This window comes from Gallus gallus, chromosome 5 (genome assembly GCF_016699485.2).
Source record: "Gallus gallus isolate bGalGal1 chromosome 5, bGalGal1.mat.broiler.GRCg7b, whole genome shotgun sequence".
NCBI classification, from domain to species: Eukaryota; Metazoa; Chordata; class Aves; order Galliformes; family Phasianidae; genus Gallus; species Gallus gallus.
This window is the reverse complement of record NC_052536.1, coordinates 19,912,272-19,934,297: the sequence shown is the minus strand read 5'-3', so window position 1 is coordinate 19,934,297 and position 22,026 is coordinate 19,912,272. Positions and strand designations below refer to the sequence as shown.

General features: G+C 35.3%; 1 long non-coding RNA gene across 1 annotated transcript in view; it reads right to left on the bottom strand.

Moving 5' to 3' along the window:
- Positions 1-22,026, bottom strand: part of LOC121110964 — a 344,431-nt gene that overhangs the window by 86,526 nt on the left and 235,879 nt on the right. Inside the window, exon 4 of the long non-coding RNA XR_005860160.2 lies at positions 9,490-9,604. This is a non-coding gene — a long non-coding RNA (uncharacterized LOC121110964). The remainder of the gene's footprint in view (positions 1-9,489; positions 9,605-22,026) is intronic.

The window sequence follows — 22,026 nt, the reverse complement described above, 5'->3', positions numbered from 1 at the left end:
TGTTGGAAAGGGGGCACTTCTACAGGTAGATTATGGGAGAGCAATTTTGTCTTTGGAAGCACTTAGGAAATACGTGCAACATGACCATTTCCCATGTGCAAGAACTAATAGAAGCATATAAAATCTTTTCAAAAGGTACCACTAATGTTCAATAGAGTTGTTAAAGAACTCCATTAAAGAGAATAAAAGAGGAGCAACTGGGAATATGCAAAGAGGAAAATTTGGAGTATTTTTCATATGTTCTTTTCAGTGCTGAGGGCTGGGATAGCTAATAGCTTTGTGGAAACCTATGGGAAATTCAGTATATGTAAGTGAATGAGCCTTTAATAAGTCAGATGACTGTAATTCTCATATAAATAATAGTCCTCTCATTACATAAATGACATTGAAAAAATTAGAGGATATTCAGCAAAGCCAGCTAGAATAAGTCAGTAGTTAGATACTACAGCTTATGGGGAAAGTGCTAAGGAACTTACATTAAACACCAAAATAAATAAATAAATAAATAAATAAATGAACTTTTATTTTTCAAGTGCTGGATTGGTCTGGGGCAATACTGAATGCAGAAAGGTCAACATAATCTGAGGTGCTGAGAAACTATGGAGTAATATCTATCTTGCTTCACCTGACAGCTGTTGAGAGACGGTAAATGGGATATAGCCTGACTGCATTATCAGTTCCTGTTACTGCAATTCTGAATTGGAAAATATAAGTTAAATAAGATATTAGGTTTTTCAACAATAAACTTTATATAACATTACACATTTTCCATCCATTCGTATTAGTTTTTTTTTTATTATTATTATTATTTCTGTAGTTGTTGCTGTGGTTGTTTGTTTGTTTCTTTTGTTCTTTTTTTTTTTCTTTTTTCTTTTTTTTTTTTTCTTTTTTCCCTTAACTACTCAGGTATCTAGGACAGTACCAAATGCAAAAAATATAATGGAAAGAGTTAACTGGAAATTTGTCTTTAGCAAGTGATCACAGGAATGTATTGTAGAATTGAGCTGGAAATAAGATCTGCTCCAGACTGGATTGATGATTATAGCATTCAATTGAATTCAAAGCTATCCTTTGCCTCATCCCATCTCTTCCTGACTCAGCTAGCAGTCACAGAGATCTGTGTTTCAAATCATCTTTGACAGATGCCCTAACCCCTCACTTCCTCTTTTTTCTCCAGCTGAGTTTATCAGCAATTCTAAGATTTTTTTTTTAAGACAATCAGATTCTGAAAGCTGAGGTTTTACACAAATCAAACTTCTGTCTTAACTTTTTGCTGGCAGATCACCAGATGCAAGGAAAGGTGCTTCTTCTGGGTTTAGTCAGCTTCCATGTCCAGAGGCATGTCTTATCTGCAATGTTTTATTCTGTTAGATAACCACTGACAGATGTCCACATGAAATAGTAGTCTTCAAACAAAATCTTGAGAAACAGGAAGTGGTGCAACTAAATGACAAAAACTAGAGCCAAAGCACTTGCTCACTGTTGGAAATAAGTGAAAAACATAAATGGTTTATTTTATCTATTTTTTAAAACAGAGCTGATGCAACAGATCATGCTCGAGAGCACTTTGCTCAGTGCCAGAGATACAAAAAATAAAAATGGATTCATGTTAACTTTAAGCCTGCAGGTTCTTACTCCTTGGGTACTGCACTCACCAATGATTAATTCAGAAGGTTGGCACACAGTAGTGCTTTGTTTGCAACTGTGCCAATGTCAGTTACTCACCCACAGAGTGTAACCTCAGATAAAGAAGCTGTGAGGCAAAGTCACAGAGATAAGGCATTGTTCAGTACTTACCTTTGGGGGTCATATAGGAGAATTCTTATTTCCTTTCAATTAGTAAAAGCATTACAACATGAGTAAAGAACATGTATACACACACCAACATTTTTCTTCTCTTGATGGTGGTATTTTTATGGTTAGAAAAAAGAATAAGTTTTTGTTTTGGTTTGCATTAAGTTGGGTTTTTCTTTTTTGCAACATACTGTGTCTACAGTGTGGAAGATTATCTCCTAGGTTATGTCCTCAACAGTTAAAACTGGCATATTCTGTGGAGCTATGATGATTTGGTTTTGTTCATAGCCCAAAGTTGTACTCATATATCTATAACAGTGTGAGCATTATACATGAGGTGTCTCTTAGCAGAAAGTAAGAGAGTTCAGGCTGACTATGGTGCATTCATTCCATTTGGAAAATGTTTCCTCTGGCTGCTTCTGCAAGAAAGAGATTGACTGAGGTGGAACTCAGCACGAGAGAGAAGGTTTTGAATTCTCTTGCTTTCCAGAGAGCATGTAGGTTAATCACCATCTTAAGATGTTGGGCAGGTAGCACAGCCAGTTTGTGCAGCACTCAGATCAGAGGTGAATTTATCCCATGTGAGCTGAATGTTAAAAAAAAAAAAAAAAAAAAAAAAAAAAAAAAAAAAAAAAAAAAAAAGCTGCAATAACAGCTCAAAAGTTAGGTTAAAGTGCTCTTTTATTTTTTGTATTGCTACCATTTTAAGGAGAGGAAATTATAGAAATGGACAGTGCTACTAACTGTTTGTCTATTCATGTATGTTCAAAGACGACATGCTCTCATTCAGTCCTTAAAAGACAACCCCCTTACAGTGTTACTATCAAGGTGACTTTGATTCTGTTTGCCTTAATCCTCTGCTGGTTGCTTTCTGAAGCACTTTAAACAGATTGGGATGTGTGACTTTGTTTATTAGAGAAACCACTGTTGTGAGGATTCTTTTTCCCTGCTTTAGATCTTTGGGAAGATAGTTCAAAGCTGTCAATTCCTTCAAGGGAGGAATTTAGAAAGGTAAAAGAAAAAAGCAACATATCCACAGTGATTGGAAGGAAACAGATGTCAAGACTCTTCCTCAAATTATACCTGACTATTATATACAATGCTATTCAGCATAACTGCTATTTACTGCAAGACAGTGCAAGTAATTAGGTACACATCTATCTGTGATTATGAAATGTGGTAACTCACTACTTCTTTGTGACTTCTGGAAACATGGTGAAATCTTCTTGCACTAGCTGTTAATACTCCTTCTCCCAGGTTGTAGCAGAAATGCTAAGTCAGGGGCCTGAAACAGCAAATGAAGCACCTGGTGGCAAGGCAGGGCCAACCACAGGAGCTGAGGCATATGTAATGCACCTGAGTGACTGGAAGGAGTGGAGCCAGGATTCACTCCTTCCCTGACTTCATTTAAGGGTTGTCAGTGGAGGAAAGGGTATCTCATTTGGAGATCCCTGTCTATCTGAAGCCTTCCAAAGGTAAGTAGTGTTTTTTATTTATTTATTTCCCCCTTATTTTCTGTGTCTACAGCTGCTATATTTAGGCTTGTTCTCCTTTGCTGCAACCAAAGATTTTGCTATCCCTCCTATTTTTACTGTACTTTACATCACGTTATAGTGTTGCGTAAGTCAAGTTACAAGTCAAGGCAGTTACAGTCTCTGTGGCTTTTGATTATGTCATTCAGTTAGTAAGAAAGATTTTGTATGTTAAGTGGGACCAAAGCCTTAAAAATACTGAAGTCTGCTATGGGGGGCTGTTGGGGGATATTTGGAGTATACTGGAAAATATTCTATGCCTATAGTTGTTCTCAGTGTATTTTACAAGATCTGGTTAGCAAGACTTTTTCAAATTGTAATGGAATGGTGTATTTATATAAATGTCAGAAGAAAAAGGTCAGTTATATTGAAAAAGTAATCAATGAATGTTTTGTTTTTGGTTTTTTTTTTTCCTCCAATAATGGTACTTCAGAGAATGGGTGGAACAATTTAGCACAGAAATAGAAATCAACTTATTTTGCCAATTCTGATATTTTCAGTTTTGCTTACTATCCAGTGGTTTCTCACTGACAAGTGCTAGTGGTTTAAGCACATTGCTTCATGACTTTTGAGGACTTTCCTTAAAATCACATGACATGAAATGATTGAAAGTCACTTTTAAAGAATGATTTTCAAACGTAGTTTTCAAAATGAAAGAGATTATTCTCACTGTTTCTCTCTACAATGATTAGCATCAAAACTAATTTTCAGCATTCGTAAGTATCATAATTCAATACACAAACTATTTTGAGATTAATAAAATTTTAAAATGCTAATAGGAGATAATTATGGCTTTGCCAGAGATTATAATGTGAGGGATGCTCCAGTTCTCATTCTCCATAGTACACTGAGATCCTCCTGGCATGCTTTGCTTTTTTGCATAAGCAGAATACCTAGCCTACAGCAGTGTTATTTCCTTTTACCCTTATCACAACAGTGTAGCTATAAATATTAACTCTCATGAAGTACATTTGTTGCTGAAACATGACGAAAACAAGTTCTCTATCATCTCATGTTAAATATATTACTTGCATTCTACACTGGATTTCTTACAGCCCTTAAGATCATGTGTGTTTGTGGATCAACACTTTGTACTACCAGGAGTTTATTATAATGGTGATGACTGATAAGAGAAAAATATGAGGAGAAGAGTTTCAAGGTAGAAGACAGACACATTTTTCCTCCTAACTTTTTTGTTTGTTTGTTTTATTCTATATGTACAGTGAAGACACTGTTACGTGGGCAAGGGTGATGAATGCTAAGTTGCTGATAGTAACTACTGGTTATTTTTTTTGTTTGTTTTTTAAATATGGCTGAATTTAGGTATACCTGTCTAAAAGTTGTTACAGTAACATTTTTATAAAATCGTCAGTTCTTACCTTCTCCCAAACAAACTAGCTGATTGAAGGCAATACTGACAAGTTACAATGTCACAGCTATGTTGTTTTAAATGAGATCCTCAAGGAATGAATGACTGTAGTATCTGTAGTTGATACCAAAATGTATTGTCAGAGTAGTATGAGAGCCCAGACAATATAGTAGAGCAACAACGATGATAATGTGGCAGCATTTTCTATAGGAAAGAAGTCAGGTGCTTGTCAACCCATGCACTTTTGCACAAAAGCGTCTTCTTCCTGTAGCATCCTAGAAGTGGAATGTGAATAAGGAGAGGAGACCAGTCCAGATGAATAGCGCTTTCACAGGAGATGGGGATCTGAATCTCCTTAAGCACATGAGTTGGGTAGAATAGAAAGGAGCCATGCTTGTGGCATACAGATACCTAAGCCTGAAGCCTGGCTATGAGCCAGCCTGTCAGTCCCGTCCTCAGTCCCGTCCTCAGTCCCGTCCTCAGTCCCGTCCTCAGTCCCTGCTCAGCAGCTTCCCAGAAGGGCTTCCAGGAAATGGACAAGTGATTAGGAGACAGATACCGGTCCATTTTTGGCAGGCTATATTTCTTTGGAGCTTTCCTGACTTTTTGTCAGGACTCTGGTAATGCTGGAATATCACTGGTAAAGACCTAATCCTGAGGCATCTATGTTGTCCATCAGGTTTTTCATCTGAAGAATTTTTGTCCTCTGAACATTCTTGGCATATTTGACCTTCCAGCAGCTATCTCTGCACACATGGCTCAACTTAGTGCTTCTACAGAGTACTACATTTTTATTACCATGAAATTTGCACCTTAGTAGTGAGACTTCATACAATGCTATATGAAAGTGTCTGTCCTCCCTAGATCAGTGAGTGCCTGTTCTGTTCACATCATTCCATTTTTCACCATTAATCGCCAGGAGCAGAGTGAGGCATCAATAACAAGTATTTCATTCTCTCAATTAACCAAAAAAAACAAACAAACAAAAAACTAATTGCAGAAAACAGGTAGATATTCCTTGCAGAATATACATATTATCTGAAAACTTTCACTTTGTTGCTATGGTTTGGAAAAGCACGGACAATGACAAAGCAGTGTTGAAATAAATTTGTTTCTAATTAGGCAGAAATGAGTACAGGAATTCAAGAAAATGAAATAGTAAGTGTGGATTGAGAGAGTTACCTTTTTCTCTTATACTATGATCATACTACAGAGAGAGGCTTTCATGACCTTTTGAGCTGTTTCAGAATCTAATAAAACACATCAGGCCCAAGTTTGTCAGCAATGAAGATTTTTATCTAGATATTATGGCTGCTACACAAAAGCCACAGAACAGTGGTGAGACTTTTGTCTTTTTTTCCTGTCTTTTTTTTTCCTAAACTAGAATTTTAAAAAGTTCTAAGATTTATTTTTATATCATAAATTAAGCTGTTGCTTAGTGAAGTAGCTGCAGCATTAAATACATATATTTTGCATGGACTTGTGCCGCTAACCTCATCTTGTTTCCATGGTTTTCTGTTGTTATCTACATATTTAGTTTTTTGTGTGTTATACATATCTTTGGGAGGAGACATTAATAGGCAATCATGCACAGGCACTGAAAGCAAGGACCTTAAAGTTATATTGATTGCTGTTTAACTGGGAGTAGGCAGTTAGCACCCATATTCTCAGTCTTTTGTTTTAAGTGTCTATTTTTGTTTCCATCACCAATTCACTGCATGAACTGAGTCAAATCCCTTTACTTCATTAGAAAGCAGCATAGAAAATATCTCATAGAGCTTCTGTAGAAACAGAGTTTAAAAAAAAATACCAATTTCTAATATGTTTTTTTTTTTAGTGGAATAAAGAGTTAATGTTTTAATTCATTTGGTGAGAACAAAATCCAGATAATTTCTCATGTCTGAATGTTGGCTTGAAACTGAGAGAAATACAGTGGTTTTTTGTTGTTGTTTTTTTCTCCCTCAGTAGAAGAACACCTTAAAAAAAAAAAAAAAGTCTAATGTATGAAAGAAATAATTTTCTGGTGGGGAAAAAATGCTTTGAAGGGGTTTTTTTTTTATCATTTCTGGTTCTGGCACTGTAGTTTCTCTGAGATATCTTCCTAGAACAGGCAGCCTAAAATAAAAAGGGGCAGGCATTAACCATTCTTCCCAATGATGCCAGAAGTGAATTTGACTGCTTTTGTTACCTTCACTGCCTACAGAAAGAAAGATGCTAACAGTCAAGCTGCTTTCTAAGATTCTCTCTACTCACCTTCAGAATTGCTCTTTTTTCTTTCTTATTCAGCATATATTAGCATGCAAAAAAAAAAAAAAAAAAAAAAAAAAAAACCTAACTGATAAATGTGTACCGATATTGTGTAATTATTTTAAAATAAGAATTGAGATACTTAACCTATATTTGAGGAAGCTACTTTCTGATGTTAGAAATAAGCAAGTCCACAATTAAATAGTGAAAAAAGGAACTCACTGAGAACATGCTGTAAATATGCTGAAACAAATAGTCAAATAATCAAGAGATCATATTTGTGTTGTTAGTTCTAGCCACTACACTTGTGCATTTCTGTATTATTGCCTTGTCTGATGTTTCTGGATGTCAAGCATTCCATCAGTAACTGCTATCTATAATAACATCACCACTTTTTCAGAATTAAAATAATGTAACTGTTGACATTTAAAAGAAAAACTGGAGGGGAAAAAAAAAAAAACCACAAAAAAAAACAGTTTGAAGGGAAGACTTTTCAGATACTTTTATGCCTGGCCCTGTGATCCTGGCCTACACATTTGGGACTGATATCAGTGTATGACAACTAGTGGTAAATGAGAGATCCATTGATCTGTGCTATCAGGAAAAGGTTCTTAAATTACTGTATCCTGATATCCCTAGTACAAGGGGAAATTATTCTCATCTGAAAACAAGTGATCATCTGAAACAAATTTATTCTTTATATATGCCTGGGAAATACATCCAGACAAACTCACAGTATGTTTTATCTTTAAGGGATAGGCTTTTTTTCATCATATATAGATATATATATATCTATATATGATGAAAAAAAGCCTATATATATAATATATATATATATATTTTTTTTTTCCAATAGATGTATTGAGACACTACAGTTTCTAAGTGGGGGAAGTGGAATAATGTTTTATCTGGACAAAACAAGATACTTGTTCATAATGTACTGGATTGCCTCATTTGAAATGAGTTTTCAGGTGATTTCACCCAATCACAGTACATTTAACAGAAAGAGCCCAAATGATTAAAATCTGCGAAAGTATCAACAACTGAAAACAAGATTATTGTAAAAGAAAGTCTTATGCAACTATGACTGGGTGATGCATAGCTTCCCTATTAGCCATGGTATTATAGGTCAGTAAGCATAGCTGGTTTCCATTTATTTCTCTAACATAAAATGCAGTTAAGGTCAGAGTTAGTGCTCTTGGAAATATGAATAAATTGTGTTGGAAAGATACATTTCCTATGAACATGCCAGTTGAAATACTAAATAACCATAAAATAGAAAATGTTTGATAGAGGATGCCCAGCCTTGGAGTCTGTACCAGCTGCTTTCTATTGAGGACAATGAATCCAAGAGCAAGGAGCTTGAGGAAGTACAAGAGGTGTGTAGCGTTGTGGCCTGGTTTGAATAAGAGTAGAAAATTAGGTCTGAATAGGGCTGATAGAGGGAAACAGCTGGTATTCAAGTATGGGCATGAATCTTAATTATCATTCTGAACTCTACCTCCTATATAAAGGAACAGTAATAACTATTAACCTTTTCTAAGGTCTGAATACAAAGATCGTCCCTTGAACATAATGGCAAAGGCATCACGGAGACCAAAAACAGCACATAAAGAACAGAAACAGACTGTGCAAGGACAGTGCAGAATTTCCACTCAGCTTCCTTCAGCAGCAATGACCTTTGCAGAGTCCTTAGTTCCAGAGTCCCATATTAGTACAGTTACTAATGAAATGTTATGGAAATACTTGTTATGTAATGCAAAACAATAGAACCGGAGCAGCTGTTGGTAAACATGTCCAATTCAGCTGCAATCATTAATATCTTAGACTCGTTTTTCTCTGGTGCCTCCACAAGACAAAGGACTGTAAAGATCCTATGGTGCCCTGTTTAGAAAGGGGAAAGTGCAACGGATGTAGTCAAAAGATGTCTGGATCTCTGTGTAGAGATGCTGTTGAACCTGTTTGTCATTACCTGTTTGTATGATGAGTAAATGCAGTAAGCCTGAGTAAAGCCAAACAAAATCATCACTATTCTTGTAAAATAGGCCAGAAAATGCTCGTTCCTGAAATTCACCATGCTGTTCCTTCCCTGAGCCACCCCCTCACTCGCACATGCACTCACTCACACACACTTTCATGGTCTCTCTGCCTGTCTCCACGGTAACAGCAGAATTGCGATTTTGCTACTGCTGCTGTGGTTGTTTCAGAAGCTGCTTGTGCTCTGGAAACTGCTTGTCCAGCACCATCAGGCCCAGCCAGTCCCTAGACACAGCAGCATCACCATCAGATACTGTTCTCTGTCCAAAGGACTGTGATGTGTGTCATGCCAAGCCACATGGCCCTGCATGCTCTGCCATTTGTCAGTTGTGGGTGGTTTGTGCTGACAGGTGCTAAATGCAAAGTGTAACTAGTGCATAAGGAACTATAAACAATAGCTTCCCAATTGCAAATCTCAAAGCGTGCACTCCTACTGGAGGGAGCTGCTTTAACTGAAAGTGTTGCAGTTTACAATGTCTCTGGGCAGTAGTCATACTGCTTAGTACTTACTGTGCTAGCGAGAGTTCCCTCTGGTGTGAAAGTTCTCTTCTCCTTTAACTCTCATAGAAGCCACAGAATCCTCTACTGCTGGGCAGCACCTTACTGGGTCATGCTTACAGTCCTCCTAGAAAATGCATGAATAAAGAAATCAATATTGTTCTGTGTTCTTTAATAAAATGCATCGCAAATGCTTATCTGATTTAGATCATTATATTTTATATTGAGTGTTAAACTTACACAGACAATATTTGCTCAGTGGTAAGCTAGCCTATATATGTTATATTAACTGCAGTATTCATTACCATGAACACTGCTGAATTACTTTTAATTAAAACTTCTCTTTTTTTTTTTTTTTCCCCTGTTATATTAGCCCTTCTAATGATAAGGAGTACAAGTGGAATTCTTGCACAATGGGAAGTTAGCTAGGCATCCAGGAGCAGGGGAGCAGTAAAGTTTGGAATGTTTCCAGAAAGTGATTCAGGTTTATAAGTCTCAGAAGCAGAACTAGAATACTGAATTTCAAGGCTGGGTCTTTGAGCTAAATTGATGTTAATTGGAATTGCAAATTGTGTTTATGGCATAATAGTAGAAATAATAATATATTTCATTCCTAATTTCTGTATGAAACTTTGTTCTACAGCTGTGTATCTACAAGCACCACTGAAATAAATTTTACCCCTATGATAAATCCTGACAAAATCAGCATGCAGTACAGGGAGGGGAAGAAAAACTTTGGTCAAGGACTCTGGGACAAATCCTGCTGACAGCGAAATAGCCCTAGGCTCTTTAATGTCCATGCAGCATAGAAAGACCAACGCATAGTAAATGTCATGGCATTCCATTTATTTGCTCCTTATATACTGCCTAAGCGCTTCCCATAAAACATTGTCCTTTGAATAGTGCTTATCCTCACTCACTGTTCTGGTGCAGAGGTTCTTTTTTGTCTATGTGTTAATTATCCATATCAATCTTTTGCCTAATACCTTAATGTGTAGCTTTATAGTTTTTTAAAACTGTTTTCTTGCAAAACACCTCCAGTCACTCATCAAATACTGCTAACTAGCCTTATTTATTTATTTATTTATTATCCCTATGATGATACCTCTTATTGAAAGCAGATTCAGAAACATTTATGTGGTGATTAATGAGACAGATGAGTATGTCATATTTGCATGTTCAAAATAAGATTTTTCTGAAAATGTTCAAGTCACAGCTTTTCAATTAACCATATGTTTCTGTTAGTGTTAAAATTCTCTTGCATGTTTTGCAACTCATTCACAATTACACCCTTCAGTCACGTTATCTTGAGAATCATCTTTCTGAGTCAAGTGATGTCCTTAAATAAGCTGATAATCCTACTGAGCTGCAATCCCGATGAAGGCATAAAGATGTAAATAGGTAAACCCATCATGGATAACATGTAGAAATAATGAGGATTATTTTTTTTTACGTTTTTCAACTTTTTTTTTTAAGAAATGAGATCATTAGAAAAGTATCTTTCAACTTTAAACTCCATTTTACAGAAACTGATCAAATGATTTCAAACAAAAAGTAGAAACAGGAAAAGAGAGACTTCACTGGTAACGTGGGCCCATTGGGAAGCGGTTGGAGTGTGAACGGAGATACAGGGAGCCTGGATTTTAGCATGAAATAAAGAAATACATTTTAAAAGAAAAAAGAGAAAGAGGGAGGGGGAGAAAGAGAAGCAAGAACCCCTGCAGTCATTGCATTTGACTTTCTAATAATATCAGTCTCAGAGGAGAGCAGAGATGGAAATAAGAAAGGGTGCACTTGCGATGCAGTCATTCTTGCTGTCATCGCCTTTATGGTTTTTCAGCAGGCTACAAAAGGCCAATCCACTAGAATATGGATGAGATACAGTTATGGCCCCAACAAGTAAGTAGGAGACACCAGACCTCCCTCTTAGAGTCCTAATAGCTTTTTCCAGTTCAGTAATTTCCTACTGTAAAGAAAATAACAGGACAAGACAAACAAACCAGAAAACAATCCTCCCTCCCCACACCCTGTCTTTGTCTGCTTCACTTTGATTATTGTTCTTAAGGGCTTCAGGCGACTCAGAAATATACTAGCCGCGGGGATTTGGTGAAGCAAATCTCTCATGGAGTGATTTTTACTCCCATCGGCCAGACTTCTGAATTAAATATGCTATATTGCTATTCAGTTACATGTGAAAAGACAGGCAAGGGGAAAATGGGCTAAAGAGGCAGGGAATTGAAAGATCTGACTCTTCCCCACCCCCCACCCCCCCCCCCCCCCCCCACCCCCCGCCTCCCCCCAGTAATTATGCATCTGAAACTCCTTAGGAGAAAGGAGCGATGTACTAGGTAGAGATATTTCAGTTCAGGCCATCAGTATCTAAGTACAGTATCTATTCTCCCTTTCCTAACAGTTACAGAAAACATACTTTTCTCTAATTTCAGCTGTGATCTAGACAGATTTCCTGCCTGGTTTTTAAGATGCTAACACATGGCAGGACCTGCATTGGTTTCACCAAAAGTAAGGCATAAAAGGAAATTTGAGATGACAGAATACCATCCCTATGTTATTTAGCAGAGCATGGTGCAGGGTCCCTCCTGCGGAGCCCTGGAAGAAGTAGAATAGCCACAACCTGAAATGACTTTGTTTTTGCAGGTTCTATTAGTTGATTGTGTTAGAGAAAAGTGTTCCTGTTTACATATATAGTGCACCATGTAAACTTGTCTGTTCAGTTGAAGGTAACTCAAGGATACATAAGTGATCCATTCTCTATGCCTGATTAAGTTTAGTTACATACAGCGTTGACTTTGTGTAAATTGCCATCTTCTGCTGGCAGTGCTAACTTGAAAAGTGTGGAAGCTTGTGTTCTGACATAACTCCACCCATTGATGACAGTAAGATAACTGTACACTTAGTACAGCATTAGCTAATTAATTCTGTCAGATAGGTAGGCAAGTATTATGAGTCACATTAAGATCAAGGGAGGAGTTTGACAACAAGGTTAAGTAATTGAACCACGGCCATTTTATAATGTCACAGTAATGTTTATAGCAGAAAATACGTTGCTGGATCGTGTTAACTCTAAGTGTTTACTGTCGAAGAACATATGAACTAGTTTAAAGTGGCAGAGATTCAGGCTAGACTGAATTAAATGTGTACTCAAAAATATTTCTTTATTAATAGTTTGATACTTGTGGTTGAAACATTGCATATACTGCAGTGACATTTATTCCATTGTATGTAAAACTTGTGCCTGTGAAATCTAATGTTATCAGAAGAAAAGAGAGTCAAAATTTATACATGTGTATGTACCTATATGCATACATATATACAAATGTATGTGCAGGTATGTATGTAGTTCTATTACATACAATACAGAGTTTATTTTGCATCTTTAAATTACTCAAAATAAAATATATGTATGAAACACTTAGGGGGCTTCATTTTTCCTGAGTGACAAAGAAGATTTTAATGTTGAGAAAGGGGGGAAAAAAGCCCTAATCTTTGGTAATACACAATGTCCTCAGGTTTGGGATTTTTACCTTTAGGTTAAGGTACACTAAATTATTTGTTAAAATACTATTTTTAGGACTAGATGAATATTGATTAGGATGATTACTGCAGGATAATAAGTTAAATCAATTAAACCTATATTTGGAGAAAATAAACTGAGGAGACATACATTTTAATAAAAAGAATCCTGTAGTGCTATTTCTTTTTTTTCAGTGGTTGAAACTACAGACTTACAACTATCTACCCAGTAGAATTGGCCTAAATATATGAGGTTTGGATTTTAAAATAAGTGCCTTCAGTTCTGCCTAAAACCTTCCATAGCACAGATGCGCTGACTTAAAATGTGAAAATCAGTTCTTTACAACACTCTATTTCCTATGTATCCCATTTCTAGCAGGACACATAGTAGCATATCATCTTTCCTAATGCACTCAATACAAAGTAGAGCTGGGAACAGAAGCTACTAATTACATCTTTTAACAGTAATTATCTCTCCAGAAATATTGATGGTCAAAATCTGATTTTGAAGTCATCTTAAATGAAGTTTTATATATATGTATGTATCAGTGTGTTCTAGGAAAACATGGTTTGAACACTGATTTTTGCCTGTCTTTAACACTGTCTATACTTTTCCTTATTTCTGTTTTCATTCCTCAGTTTCATCTCTTCTAATATAATTAGATAACAGTAATATATCTTTATCCCCTTATTGCTCTCTCTCTCCCTAGCTGGTAAAACTATACCCTGGATTAAGAGTACAAAAGAATTTTCTATATTTCCATCTAAACTTACACAGTTTTGATACTCCAATGCATTACTTTAATCTCTTCTCTCCTTTAATCATATTCAGAAGAACTAAAGTTGTAAAAGGATCAAAACGAAGTAATAAAACTGTAAAAAGTATCCTTATTCTGAGTTCATATGTTATACCAACAACTATTTTGCTTCCATACCTGCCCTCCAGTCCTGTCAGTGCAAAACTGACATGGAAAAATAATGGTCTATGAAAACTCTATGATAAAATCTTCTCCTAAGATGCCTGACTTAGCCTCTAGCAGTCTTTATTGAGTTTAAAGGATGCAACATCCTCAGTTGTATCCTGTTGCTGTGAAGTTTCATGTACAACTTCCATTAATAGTATACTCATTTTGTAACCATAATGTCTTGTATAAAAGCCTCTTTGATTTTTCTGTCACTGGGTTGTCACAGAGAACCTACAGGGCCCCCCTTCTTTTTATCTTGCTGAACTGTACAATTTGCAAGATTACTGTAATGTCTGTCCATCCTCTCCCGACGTATAGAAAGTCAGGCAACATAATAAGTATATATTGCAGAATATCCTTAAAAAGAAAGTGTACAAATCTTGGGGTCTGTAAGAACAAAATTTTGCTCTATCTTATCACCTTCTTGACCCATGAAGACTCAACCTTTCACAGACATTTATGTGGAGTATTTAGGAGTGGGGAGCAAAACAGAACTTAAAAGTATTAAGATAAATCAAATTTAATGAGAAATAACATTTGATACCGAAGTCAGAGCAGAGTAAGATGAATTTTCAGGGTTTTCACATGGTCCAAATTAGCAGTGGTAATGTATATGTATACACTTCCAGTACATATTATCAGGTGGTAAAAACAAAAAGTCTTTAAAATCCTGTACTTCTAAAAGATCCTGTGTAATCATCAGTATACAAAAGTTCAGCTCTTCAATTTGATAGAAATAGTATGGACAATTGTAAGGTAAAGCCAGAATCATAATTATTTTGTCATTTTTCTTTTCATTTTAACAAGTACAAATCATAAGTACATTGTAGGGGAAATGACTGCTGAGTGCATACTTCTGGGAGTAAAATGACTACATTCAGTGACGTTTTGTTTGATAATATTATTGTTGCTGATTGTGTTTGGGTAAGGTCTAAAAAGTATATAAAGCACAGCTTGGTTTGATTTTTGGCTGACTTCTGTCTTCTGAGAATTTCTCTCTGAAACACAGCACTTGACATTCATTGTTCAGTATTTATCTGTTCCAAGTATCCAGAATAAACTTGCGTAATCCAACTAACCAAGTCCAACAGGCATAGTGCGTACTATGTTGCTTAATGTATTTCAGAGTTTTCGATGAACAACTTTCAGTCAAATTGACTACATACAGATATCTAAGAAATATGGGCAAAACAAGGCTGTTTTTTAAACAATTCATTCATCAAAACAGAGGTGCTAAATTCATACCATTATTTATAATGAGTTTTGAATAATCTTAACCATAGTGCAGTATATAACGAGTAAATATTTTAAGCCAATGTATATAATCAAAGATGATTTAACCACTGCTTGTCAGCAAATAACCCATTGACAATAGTCCCTTCCTGTTGAATGAATCAACATTATGAGCAAATGTTGAGGGAAAAGGAATCATCATTTATCATTAGAGCAATATACTCTATGCATGAGACCAATAGGACCTTAGAGCCATACCAGTTGAGCAACCAATGTATTAAACACAATGGAAAAATATAACTGAAATGATAGAACAATCATGTGATGGTATTAAAACAATGATTGATTGAGGAAATATTACTACATTGACAAGTATTTATTCACAAGGGATTTTTTTAACTCCTTTTTTTTAGGCAATGAAATACAATGCAGAAACTAGTGAAATGAAATAGATGAGATGGACATTGCTTGGAAAACTAGTAAGCAGCAAAATAAAAAATAAGTAAAAAAACAATAACTCTAACCTTTAAATCTACCCCTCTCAAATTACTTTCACAGGAATTCTCTGGAAGTTTTGTATGCTCTGAAGAAGGCAAAGTAAATATCTTAAAAAATGTAGCAGTACCTTCAAGTTTAAAGTACTGAAAATAAGAACTATGATACTTATTTTAACAATTTCCATTTCCGTTATACAACTTACATACACACTAAATAAATGGGGATCTATATATTATATATATAATAATTCTGTGTGTGTATATATTCACACAGAAATAAATACAAATATATACATACAAATACTATATATATATATGTACACATTGTCCTTATGTATATTCTCAATATTTATATGGCTGTGAGAGTGTATGTGTAGTAAGTGTGAAAGAAAGGGGGGGAAAAAGTGCAGCAATCAGTGGCTGTTGTTCTTCCTTTCTCTGAAAGAAGTGAATAAGTAGTTAAATTGCCACTGTTGGTGTATACCACCCTGTGCTAATCACTTCAAGAAATTACTTATTTTTTTTTTAAGGATTCAGGGTGGTCTTTTTTGTTTGTCTCTCTTACTGCTGGTCCCTTCATGTCTGTATTAACATGGCTAGCAAAAATTCAGTTGAAAACCATACCCTGTGATTGGTCTGTTAACCATGAAATTTTAGAATGTTATTTGAAAAGTCAATGCGACTGTCTTGTGATAGTCGTAACAAATGCATATGGAAATTATGCTATAGAAGCAGCTATACTAGCTAATTAGATATCTATAAAGGGATTTAAAAGTACTTGGATAGTTACTTATAGAATTTATCTTTGCTGTATATCTGTTACTTTTTCCATTCATCCCTGCGCATGTAAAGGATAGAAAATAGTAAATGAAAGGTATTTAATGTTAGTACAGAAACCTTCACTCTGTCAGTGGAATTAGAAATAATAAGGCTACATCTTTAAATATTTTGAGGAAAAAAAAGTTCTCTAATAGTTACAGTATCTTTGCTAATATACTTTAAAAAAAAAAAAAGAAGAAGAAGAAGAAATGTGGATAATGATTTGAGGAAAGCAGAATTTTTACATGCATTCCTCTTCTGTCCCTGAAGTAGATAATGACTACTATGAGCTAGATGAAGTTGTAGTTGTGTGTTTACTTATTATATATTATGGTGTGAAGCAGCAAATAGGAGAAGGAAATAAAATGTTATGTTAAATAAGCTTTTGGATGTAGCACAAAAAAAAAAAAAACACTCCAAAGTGTGTGATTGATTTGCCTGGCATATCTATTTAGGTTTATATTGTTAAGGTTTATACTGTTCACTTCAGATTGAGCTGGATAGGAATTTCCTACTTGATTAGACTGAAAAAGTTCTGGAGTGGTTTTTGTTTATTGATTTTGATATTAATTCTAACTTCTCTCAAATACATAGAATAAAGTACACTTGTTATGATTATACGAGTATCATCAATTATGAACACTTCATTTTCTTTTATGTTGATTTTTTTTTTTTAACATAGGAATCTAGTAAAAAATATTAAAAAGGAAATACCTCTGAGTCATTTAAAAAAAAAAGCCCAATGTTGGGGCATATGGGGGAAAAATAATAACATGGCAGTGTCTTTTTTGTAGCAGCTATTTATGTAACATAGCAACAATTGAATATAAACAGGATGTAACATCACAGATATTCCCGTTTCTTACTTTACATTCTGTCTTGTGAGAATCCAGCCTAATTAAAAATTTCAAATTACGTGACATTCCAAATGATTGCTGATGATGAAATAGAGTGATCTAAAAAGAAGTCAAATCTAGGGCTAGTTTTTTGAGCATCTAAGGTCTTTGTTTCTCTCCTACTTTAAGTGTGAATGTCTTGTCATGTCATAACATCAAGAAGTTTCTAAGTGGACTTGTTTCTACCACTGGGCTGCCTTCAGAGATCATCTAGGAGGAATACTCACTCAACCCAGCTTTTCACACTTGACTCAGTGAGCCACAGATTTGCCTACAGTCAGCTCATATGAATGTTGTTTCAATTGTTTCCATGCCTCCTAGATGAATAGCTTTAATATAAAACAGATCCTGACATTTGGTGGGTCCAGTTAGTGATATTTTCTTTCTTGAAAAACAAAAAACAAACAAACAAAACTGGTATAGAAGAACCGAATTAAGAGAAGACGTGAAATGAGAAAGAAATTTCTTGTTAATACCCTTGCTGCTCAAATCTTCTCTTCTGAATTTCCTGACAGAAATCAGCCTCTTTCTTAATAACATCCCTACTTCCTTTTTTGTGACAGTCTCAATTGTAGAATAAAAAGGGCATTTTTAAAAACTAAGCCTATACTTCAGTGCTGCTTTTATATATTCACGTAATAAATAGGGGTCAAAGCAGCTCAAATCCTTCATAGTTATCAAAGTTTGTCTGTGAATTTTGATTGTTGGTTATTATTGTACTAATCTAGCAATAGAGCTGGATTCTGTGTGCATGAGATTTCTTTTCAGAATGAGTGAATTTTGCTGATCTAGAATGGAGACTTTCATTACTGTGACCACAGAGCAATTGCAGTAAATACTTCCAAACAAAGCCTAGAATCAATCCTAGAGAATCAAGAGAACACTGTAAAATGTCGAGCAGCAATACAGATGCTTTTCACTCTCTTTCTGATATGTACTTCTATTCATTGAACCAAGACTCAGAAGGCAGTAAAACTGGACCTTACTGGAGGCGCTAGAGTAGAAGAGCTCCCAGAACAGAAAGATGAACGTGTTACAGCATCCTTTTGCTCTCTGATCTTTCACCTCTACCTAACAAGCAATTCAACTGTATGCAAAAGAAAGCCCAGTGATTCGATTCACTCATTTCAAAAGTCCTAAGAGATTATTTAGTGCTTTTGTAAATGAATTAAATGATCCACTTTCCCAAACAGGGCATTACAGGTTGTATGTACAAACTACGGTAAGAGATGCTGGAGAGCAGCCTAGGAGAAAGGGGTCTAAGGGGTCTGGTTGACAGTACATTGGATCTCAGCCAACAGTGCAGCCAAAAGGGCCAACTGTACCTGTGCCAAGGGCTTGTCCCGCTCTGCTCTGCACTGCTGTGGCCTTAGCTCAAGCACTGTGTCCAGTTTGGGGCAATACAATGTAAAGCTATTAGAGAGCGTCCAAAGGAGGGCTACAAAGATGGTGAAGGATCTGGAGGGCAAAATGTATGAGGAGTAGTGGAAGTCATTTGGCTTCTTCAGTCCAGAGCAGAAGAGGTTGATGGGAGGCCTCATGGCAGACTACAGCTCCTTAAAGGGAGAAGAGGGGCACTGAACTTGGCTCTCTGGTGACAGTGCCCAAGAAAACAGTGTGGAGCTGTCAGGTTGGGGATTAGTAAAAGGTTTCTCATCAGAGGGTGGTGGACACTGGAAAAGGCTCTCCAGGGCAGTGGTCATGGCCTCAAGCTGCTGAGGCTCAAAAAGATTTGGGACAATACTCTCACGTTTGAATTTTTGGTGGTCTGGTGTAGAGTCAGGAGTTGGACTTGATGATTCCTTCGGTTCCTTTAAACATAAGATATTCTACAATTATTTAAGAAAAAGTTTTTCTTGATGTCTATTCTATAGAACATCACACATATTTGATTTCAGGTTAGATAATAATGTAACACTCATTCAAGCTAGGTCTACAAGCTGCAAGTTAATTTATCATTTGTGATGTTTCTATTTCATTTTGAGGATTTTATTGTGGTAGTGAGCAATGGTCATGGTGCAGTCTTAGAGCAAATTAATCAATAGCATTCTTGCTTAAGTAGAAAAGATTTAAAATAAATATATTGACCCAAAAAAAGATATTTAAGGACTGTAGATGTTGTCTTTTTTTATAGGAGAATATAATTTTTACCACTTTTTTTTCACTGAATAATTAGAGTTTCCCTGGAGAAACATAATATTCTGCACAGCTTTCTTTTTCAAAGATAAGCCACATATAATGGAATAAACCACTGACCTCCCCTTCTTACAACACAGTGATAACAAGCATGCTTTTTTGAAGTCATCAGGTGGAATTTTTATGTCTATAGTTAAACAAACAGAGTCTATCCCCATATGACTTTTGGGATACAAAATTTCAGCTAGAATAGTCCTGGTCAAATTCTTTATAATGATTGTCTTCTAAACTAACATGCTCTACTTCATTTTACACAAACAAAAAAAATTATGTATACAGGAAAACTAAAGCTAGAGTTTGGGTTAAAAAGGGTTTAAAGGCCAAGTTTACAGTAATTACAAATTCAAATAATCATTTACAAGCTAAAACTTATCCATTTTGTTTTAAAACTTTGAAGTTAATTTTCCATACAAGGGAAACAATTTGTAAAGTGGGTTCTTAAAAACAATGAGGCAAGTGCTTATGTTGCATTTTCCAAAGCAGAAATTTTAAGACCTGATTTAGGAATATGAAGTGTGTATTTTTTTTTCATTATTAGTTATTACTCATTAGTTTAATGTATAGACAAGTGTAGATAAGTAACTTAAGACATCCAAATTTCAGTGATGCAGAAACATTTCATGTGTTTTGAAGGGCTGAGAGGTAGAGACAACAAATCTGTGAAGAAGGAATTCACCTCTTCATATCTAGGTGATTACATGTAATTAGACTCAAAATAGAATGAATTCTTAAGGTAGATTTCTAAAATATGAAAAAGTTTGATAAAGCAATCCTAAATCCATTGAGGAGCAAAGGTACATAGGTTTTTGCAAAAGTGACAGCTCCTTTGTCACAGCAGCGCCTATCTGCTGACAGTGCTTTGGACTGCTGTGAATTCAAAGATAAAAGGTTTTGTCTGAAATGTAGAACTGGCATGCCCAATGTATTACCATTTTAAAAATACATATATATATACACAAGTATACATATTTTAAATTGGGGTGTTTTTTTTCCTCCTCTCTCTCCCCCCCACAAAACTGAAAGCTTTAAGTCATTACCATGGAAACTGCATCAGAATACTACTTTTCCTTCCAGCTATTTCAGTATTATTTAAATCCTCGCTAATACTTCATAATGCACTCTCTCTTAAACTATTCATTAAATATGAATTTCAGTCTTTAGTTTACTTAACAAATTGTGTCTGTTAAAGAGGAAAATTTAGTAGTGTTGTCGATTGTACTAGAATTACTCTACGGAGTAGGAAGCCTCTGTTTGTCAGTAACATCACATCTTCAAAATAATGACAGCCAATAATTGCATATGAATATATTTTTATTATTATGAAATACATGCTTTTTCTTAAATTTATTTATAATAAAGTGATGTTGTATTTATTATTGCAGTGGCCTTTACCCTGCTAAAACAAAGCAAGGGGGAAAGAAGAGGCATTCAGCCTAGGAAAACATAAGAAAAAGCATGTCACTATAGCAACCAAAATGTCATTTGTTATACTTCACTCATTACAGCATTGGAAATGACTTTATAAAAGTAGGAAAAAAAAAAAAGTCCTCTACATCTAGGAAGGTTACCAAATAAAATTATTTATTTCTTGGGGGCTAATTTGGCTGATTACAGCAGGGCTCTTAAAACTTCTTAGCATGATTAATCCTTCTTCATGTAAGGAGTTTTCATTCATCTTATGAAGTATTCTGACTTAAAAAAAAAAAAAAAATTCTGCAAAAAAGATATTAGAATCAAATTCTGGACTAGGAAATATCAATTTAACTGAAATGTAACTTAACTGTAATTGTCTTCGACATTATGCCAAAATAACCTAGATAGAATGTTGACTAGTGAGACAGGTGAAATCTGCTCTAACCTGAGTAGTATAAGGTATATTCCATACAACAGAAAGGATGTCACTTCCTTTACAAGTTTGCTGCAAGCTATGAAATCAACCTCTGTGAAAATACATTTACTTTAGAATAAAGTCAGATTTTCTGTTCTGGGATATGGCTATGTAACTAAAGCAAGGAGTTCATTGGCAAAAAAAAAAAAAAAGGAAAAAAATGTTTTACTCAAGTTTTATTTTGAGAGCCTTCAAAGAGTTTGTGAGATTAGTGTGCCAGCTTTATTCTACTCTCACATGTACCTGAGCAATGACAGAGTCAAAAAGCAGTGACATTGGACTGACTCCCATGATTGATACATAAGTGATTCAAGACTTTCCCTAGAATTATTACCCTTGCTCTCGTATAGGCCAGCAGTGTGTATTTCCTTTCTGCAGCTCACAGGATTCTTCTTGTTTGCTTCTTTCAAAATGCTCCCAAATAGTGGAATAAAAATAATTCTAATTGCTGTTCCATACAGAAATAATCTCTTTAGGCAAAGCACACCTTGTTAATTTTATATTGCTTACAATTATTTTTGTTT